The sequence below is a fragment of the Aulonocara sp. 'chitande type north' Nkhata Bay genome, linkage group LG4 (genome assembly GCF_057382095.1).
Source record: "Aulonocara sp. 'chitande type north' Nkhata Bay isolate Kocher_YH1m ecotype deep benthic linkage group LG4, A_spYH_male_GT1.1, whole genome shotgun sequence".
Lineage (NCBI taxonomy): Eukaryota > Metazoa > Chordata > Actinopteri > Cichliformes > Cichlidae > Aulonocara > Aulonocara sp. 'chitande type north' Nkhata Bay.
The window spans coordinates 24,448,601-24,456,725 of NC_141347.1; positions in this window are offsets into that span (position 1 = coordinate 24,448,601).

Genomic DNA, 8,125 nt, shown 5'->3' on the forward strand with positions numbered 1-8,125 from the left:
GCAGTGGCTGGGAGGGGCTGCTGGAGCTGACATTCCAAGTCCTCAGCCCTATTTAGGCTTGTAATATTTTCTTCATGTCCACACGGACACTGGTCATAAAATTGTCTTTTGACTTATTGCTTTATTACTGGGATATTTTTCATACTCAGATCAGGTAACTGCAGATCAGGCGAGCTTGATTCTGACCCTCACTAGTGAATAATCACTGCTTTTCCTGCTTATACTGGAAATTACTCACGTTGAAACAAAGCATCCACTGTGGTTATTTTTCTCCATCTGTGGTCTGACCTCTGATCTTCAGCAAATAAATCAGCTCTTATTAATCCCCAATTGAAAGAATCATGTCCAAAATATTGCCACAGCATGTTTATGTATGAATTGTCTATTTGTCACAACACTGAGAACACGTGGAGAAAAAAAGAGTGATCCCTGGGGCACTTTTATGGCTCCTGGTTTTATAAGACAAGGGTGGAATGGTAGAGGTGAGGGGGAGTCAGTGAGCTTTAACAGGCACTTGGGGTTTGATAGCTGCTGAGGAGCTACTTGAGGAGTTGTGTCATTTTACAGCTTGTGTTATAGAGGCGCACGGCTAAGTTGCATCCAAGACCTCAGCTGTGTAACAGACTGGCTGGGCTGTGAGTCACGCAAGTGATGCTTTTCTCCTGTTATATGGGGAAAAGTGGGAGCTGGGTGGTGGATATAGTGTGAGTGTGAAAACCTAAATAAACCCACTGTAGGTTTCAGGAAGGGAAATACTACAAACACCTGTTACCTGGGTGTGAAGTGCCAAAAACCAATTAGATAGAATTTAGGAAATGGGAATTTGAGTATTCCCCTGTAAACTCTGGGAATCATCTTTTTATAGAGGGAAAAAAATCTATGAATGTAATCTTTGGAAAGCTATGAGCTATGAGGGACCATAACTGATAAAGGAAGCAAATCTTTCTCTGTCGTTACATCAAAGGGTGAAAAAGAGTAAAAAAAAACACTTGATGTGAGAGAAGCTTAAAAGTTTGATGATTACTCTCTTGATTACCTAACAAAATGCAACACTTTCACTTAGCACTTACTTGTCTGAGTAGTAAATCTGTTTGTTTGTTCCGAGTACACGTCTGAGGCTTGAAAACAAATCTTCCCCTCATTTGATTTCATCTATTTGGAGAAGCTCTTTTAGTCTTGTTAGCCTTGTTAATATGAGTGCATTAAGACTGTATGACAGGTGAATGATCGCTGGTCCCAGTACACAAACCAGATGTCCTAAATGTAAGTTTAAGGTCAGAGGTTAATGTACTGCTAGAGGCAATACAAAACAGCGTTCTATATGTGGGATTTTATAGGATTGCCACTGGATCCCAGGAACAGAAATTTATCAGATGATTTGTCTCAGTTTCCTGATTTATATCCTCAAAATGTTATTTAGATCTAATAATTAAGATGCCACATGGATCAACAGCTTATTCATACATCAATTATGATGTTTATCTAAAAGTTTGCTAGGAAACTATTCCAGCGGTAAAAAAAAAAATCCTTTTAAAATCTCAGTTATTAGATTGATTGTGTTTGACTAATGCCTCATATTAAAATAAAATTAAAGACATATACAAATAAAGGGCAAGCATCTGTTGGTAATTACTGACCATGTAGCAGTGGCCTTGATGAGAAAGAACACTTTTCTCACTGCCTCTAAAGAAAAATCAGCGTATGCCAGAGAAAATTATCAGTGGCTGTGTCCCTTGAGTTCTGCAGCTCTACATGCAGACCACCTGAATAGCTGTGAAATGCTGACCTGATCAGGCCTTCCTGTTTCCCTTTGTGTGAGCATGCATGGCTCAGTGCAAAGCAAGCACAGAGATGCTACGTGTTGGGCTTGCTTCAAGTCCTGCAGTCAACCAACTGTGTTGAGACAGATTGGACTTTTGTTTGGAACTGACATGTCGGGCCGTCTGCGTCTTGCCAAGTAGCCTTCAGAGACGAGGAGGGAAAGGAACTGCTCAGTAAGCCTGTCTCATCTCAGCATCCACCCGCTCAGCCCCGCTTTCCGGCCGGGGCTTTTAATTGTGTCTCTAGGTGAAGTGGTAGCGGCCCAGCAGTGGGGAGCTGACACCTATGTGTGATGTGAATAGGACCACACACCGCAATTACATGCTTTCAAACACACACACACACATTCACACAAATACTAATATGTATGCAGTACAATCACAGTTATAGGGATTAGACATGACTAATTTGGGATATTTAATGTCCACAGAAGTCCCTGGCACATACTAAGCTTCACCTAATCATGACGCTTACACGGAGGCAGATACCGCTCCAATCCAAAATGATGTCATTGCTCAGATATTTTGAGACTACTTCAGCGTTTCATGTTTAGGATAGTGTGTATATAAGCAGAGCCAGAAATACTCAAGTTGCCTCCACCTTCAGAAGGCTATCCCATAACAGTGATGTCACCAAGTCTTCCTCACACCAATCTGAAAATTGTCTCTTTTTTTCCAGTACTGACTCAGGCTGACCACAGTCTGGCCAGCTTCCTGTCTGACCATCAGCAAACACAGAGAGACGGGTAGTAAACATAGGGGCATCCACCTGTTAACAGTGCCAAATCACACAGCCAAAAACAGCAGGGGAGACAGGATCAGCTCCTAATGGAGATATGTGCATGTTATAGGGTTCAGGCTGAACTGTATTTTTACACCATGATAGAAAACCTTTGTTCCAGTTTCACGCTTCTCTTTCTGTAATGTCAATGACAACCATTTAACCATGGAATACAGTTGTGGTGAATAAAATTACTAATAGTAGCCTCTCCAAAACACACAAAGATTGGCACAGCTCGCAGTTTTTTTAGCATTAGGCTCAAACTCACGATCTTTGAGCCCGTCTCCAGTTGTCAGCTGTGTTACGTGACGTTCGACCACCTAGGTAAATTTATCTTATGCGTGTGCATGCAGCCGACCGGCCATCGTGTTTATGTAGCAGTAATTTGTAGACAGGTGGGATGAAGGCCTGTTGTTTTGCTTAACCTCCTCTGTGGTAATTCAGAACCCAGCTAACTAGACCTTACTTAACCCCCTGACTTTAGCCCCAATCAACACATGGATATTAGCCGCCATGTACCCCTACTTTTGTGTATCTGAGAACTGGTTTGTAGTAAAAACCTGTCAAAATATCCCACTGTCATTTCTCTTCAGCAACAGCAACAAGAGCTCTACAGTAATTTCCAGAAATCTGTCGAAATTGCTTAAGTCTTAAATTATGTATAATTGGTCCCTGCATTAGGTTACTGGGGGTAGCCCCCAATCATGTGGTTGTAAGCAAAAAGGGCTCTAGTCACTTCCAGCTGGTTAATAGCCAAGTGACTGCTTACTAGCATCTCGCCAGTTGCTGAAGGTTAGCATAGATGAGTATTAGCTTGATGTAAAGTAAATTTACCTAAATGGCAGTGGCCCTTAAACCCAGCTTGTCGACTGTGAACAATTTCAGTCATTGTATAATCCTGACTTGTGCTACTTCTCAGTTTCTCTTCTGTGACAGCTTCCTCCTTCATCTTTCCTCGGCGAATTAACTTGCTTGAATTTCTTCTTTGCTAGAGAACGTTTTGTGGATGTTCTTACTACTTCCTCCTAACTGAACCCCCCCTTGCCCACATAAGCAGCATACGCTATGTCAGTATTATCTTTTTAGTACCTGGCTCACCTGTAACCTGAACTCACTAAAAAGCAGTGATAACAGGCTTCTCTGCATGGGGTCACACCGCATTAGGGTGAAACAGACTCTTTCTTTGTGCTTTACCAGTGAAGTTTAGGACCACGGCTAATCATGGGGGTGAAAGCGTACACCGTGCCAAATCAGCTCCAGCCAGGCCAGCTAAATTTATCTCAAACTTATTAACTTTGCTCAAGGCACAAATTGAAACCAGCTCGGGTGCTCACGCTCCAGAGGTGCCGAGTGTGAGAAGTGACAGTATGATTTACAGGGGGAGCCCTGCCACAGATGCTGCAGAAAGGGGGAAGGAGGGGTGAAGTGAGGCGTTTTATATCAGAAAACTCTGGAGTGATCACTGATCAGGGAAAACCCAAAGCTGAATTAAACTCCTTTTGATGGCATCATTGTGAACACCAAGAGGTGGTGCCGCCATATGAATATTACTACTTAAATCTGCATTAGCAGGAAACCACCGGGCATCATCACATGAAATGAAATGCCAATTAAAATGCCACCTATATCTTTTGAAGCCCTTTAATCAATTTTCTAATTTACTTTTCAATTTATCAATTTATCAAATTATCATGGCTGTTCTCCTTTCGCTTTATTCAGAATTCAGAGTGTTTTTATGGTGAAGTTGTATTGGCAATGATGCTGACAATAATTAATATACATACATATAAAAGTTGTGATTATCATGAATGCTCTTATTGTCCTCTTATTTTTAGTATTACTTCTACTGAGACTTCACGCTATATGTCTGATGGCGTCAATAGGAAATCCTTTTAAATCCCCTCTTGTTCAAATGATTTAGTTGAAGTCAGATAGCGTCTGTGGGTGTGTGGTTCTGTGGATGCATGCCTGCCTGCATGCTCATCCCTCCCCTTTTTCTGGGCTTTGTTAGGCCAGGTGTGCCTGTTCTCAGTGCAGTGCCCGGGGAGCCGTGAGAACGCAATCGCTGGGCCTTCTCTCCCTCCTCTATCTGATTTATTTCAGCCTCTATGGCATTTCAGCAAACAAAAGTCCCGCTCAGTATTGATCTGGATCTTTCCCATTTCCTCACTCTGCTCCCTTTGTTTTGCTCAGGTCTAGGATGGCTGCTTTAAATCAGACCCTCTTGACGTTTGCTTAATGTCTAATTAGCCATGGGTGGGCATGGCCTTTGATTATAGGAAGTGCCTGGGGGTGGGGCTGCAAAGACGGCTGAATTTTGACAAAACACTACAGACTGATCAATCATGCCCTGACACATTGTTTTGTCTTTAATTTTAGAGTGCTTGGTTTAGGGATATGTCCTCCTGGTCACCCTCTCCTGATTTCCTCTCACCAGCCCATGTGCCACTTTTCTTGGACCATGATGCGTGTCTCAAGATCCACTTACACTGACTCCAGGCTGTGCTGTGACTGACTCATCAATCTAAAATTCACTCAGTTGATACTGATAACTAAACCTCATTATTAGTATCACAGTTGTTTGTATCTGATCTTAGGCAAATATGTCCCCCATCATAAATGCTACTGAAGGACATTATTTCTGTAGCTGGTGGATTGTGATAAGGACAAAAGCAAGTTTAATTTATTCAATACAGCACCAAATCACAACAACAGTTGCCTCAAGGTGCTTTATATTGTAAGGTAGACCTACCATGCATCTTGTTTTGCTAAGAGGTTTGGATCGGGAGTATTAAAAATACAGCTTTCTCACTCAGGCTCCACAAGCCTTCAAGGCTTTCCCCTCTATCCCAAACACTGGCCAGATGGCCGGAAAGTTGACTTTATTTAAATCTGGTAATTCCGGCTCCTTCCCTACCCCTCCCCACCCCCCACAACACTCCACTCCCACCGCTCCTCCACTCCTTTGCCTTTCTATCTTCTCTCTGAAGATCACAGCAGTGGTGTGTCAGTGGGTAGCAGCTTCAGCTTAGCGTGGACATGCTAGAATGACACGGCGATGATATGGATTACGGTTTAATTCACACACAGAGAGAGCGCTGAAAGGAGCGCAACAATAAAATTAAAGTCAGTTTAACAGAGAAATGTACTAAAATAATTATCTCAGGATGCACAGAGTTTTATTTTCCCTCCAAATGTTTAATTTGACCTATTTTGCTCATTATACTGTGGATACCGAAGAGGTAAAAAACAGCATTTTTTTTAAAAAAGTGGGCAAAACATTGTAAATGGTGACAAATTTGCATCTATTATAATGTGCATACTGTACATAGCAAATACTTTTTGGCATGGACACCTCCCACTTTGGCAACTGTCACACTTTGTCTGTTAGATATCATTACTGCACCTGCCTCTCATTGTCTGTTTAAACTGTCATCCCACCTGCAGTCCTCACTACAGTGGCTACCTGTCATCTAGCTTTTCACCTTTGACCGAGATGCCACGCTGACAGAGTAATGGCACTTATTACAGCCTTCATTAAACTGAAGGTCATAGGTCAACAAGCAGGCCACGGGACATCAGGCTGTCATTAAGGCTAATTGCTTGCTTGTGATCGTCCTCTGTCCCACAAAAGATTCTGTTTGGTCTTCATGACTATATTGTTTCATTACATTTCCATCAGAATCAAATTATAAATGACTGCTACAGAAATATTTGAAAAGATCAGATCTGTGGAACATAAAGTAATCATAAAGATCTATGTCACTCTTTCATTACTCCCTACCATAGCAGGTCTGCCTTTAAGCAGCCCATTTTCTGAAAAGAGAGTACTCCACTCCACCAGTCCTCTACTGTGTGTCCATCTGAGAAGGAAACTGAATATAAATCCCCAACAATGGGCAGAGTGCCGGGGGAATAGGTCGAAACGGCCATTTAACAGGTGCACCTTCGTGGCCTCCGAACAGTTCCCACACATATCACCGAGACTGGTGGCCTGCCCTAGAGAGTACCCCTGAATCACCATCCAAGATCAAGTAGCGATCAATTAATGGGAGAACAAGGTATCCGCTGGGGGGATGTCCAGTGTCCCACCCACCCCTGCTTTGACTCATAGAAGTGCCCATTTGCAACCCTATCTGTGTGGTTGCTCCATGTCAATGAGTGTGTGGCTGGAAGGACGGAGATATTATCGGGGTGACTGTGAGAACCGACACTGGCATTTTCACCGGGCTGACCTTTGTTTGCGTGAGCGAGGGCTGATTGGCGAAACTGTGATGAGGTCACCTGGCACAGCAGCTGGGGGTCCCATATCTATTGTTTACCTGAAACACAGGGATGAGAACTAGGGAGGGGTGACAAATAGACTCCCTGGCTTTGTGAGCACACATTAGACAGGCGACTTCACAAAGGTTTGTGGCCATTGTAGCCAGACTACATGGGAAATTGTATTTTTCTCTTACATAACATCAGTTGAACACTTGCAGTCAACTATTTGGAGTTTTAATTGTATTTGACATTCCTTTCCTATCTGTTTAAAGTAAAAAAAAAAAACTGTGTTTGCTCATGAGCTGTTACCGATAGGCCAGCATTGATCAGTGAGTGTGACTGTGCTAATTGCATTCTTGTTCCTGAGCAAATATACTTAATCCCAGTCGCTGATAAAGTCACGAAAGCAAGTCTTACGCTGAAAACACAAAATGAAGGCAGTGACAATACACGAGGAAGCCTATAACTCCTATTGAAGACTCGATAACCTTGATAATACACGGCGGGTACAGAGCACCTCCTTATTCCTAGAATCCTCTTGTTATGTAAACATATACCTGTGTTCATACCTGTAGATTTTTCAGTTCACTCCCAGAATCCAAGTTTATATCCATATTGTGGCTTTTCTTTTTAAGGCTGGGAATGTGGTAAAAAGTTATTCATAGCTTTTCCAACCTTAGCAGCTCCCAGGTGGCAGCACAGCCACCTCTGAAAGCCCAGGCAGTGAATAAAGCTGTAAGTTATAAACAGCCTTATATAACTTCACACCCTCAAATATCACTGGAACATTTTTCTTTTTTTTAACTTTTGGGTAACCAGTGAGCCTCATTAATGCAATGATTGATGGCTAAACTGTTCTCTCAAATAACCTTTAAAAAAGGGAGTAAAATCACAGTATTTATGCTAACACTGTTATATATAAGGACGCACAGTAAATATATTGCATGTTCTGTATAAAATATCCTATATGATATTTATAAGATGCATCAGTCCCGTTTCAATATTGTAGTTATTTGAATTCACGTCATTGTGAAGAGTCCCCATGCAATATGAGTCCGCTTTCCCCCTCTGATTAAATGGATCCTATACTTCCCAGCACTCTGCGTTTTTCTTTCTTTTCACCACCAACAGACCACGGAGTGACTGACAACTAACCTGCATTTACTGTGACCAGACAACCTCAGCAAACTAGCTTATAATCACTAGTATCAGGCAAAGTAGGAAGATGGAACAGCCGACAGAGGAACACCCCCTAACA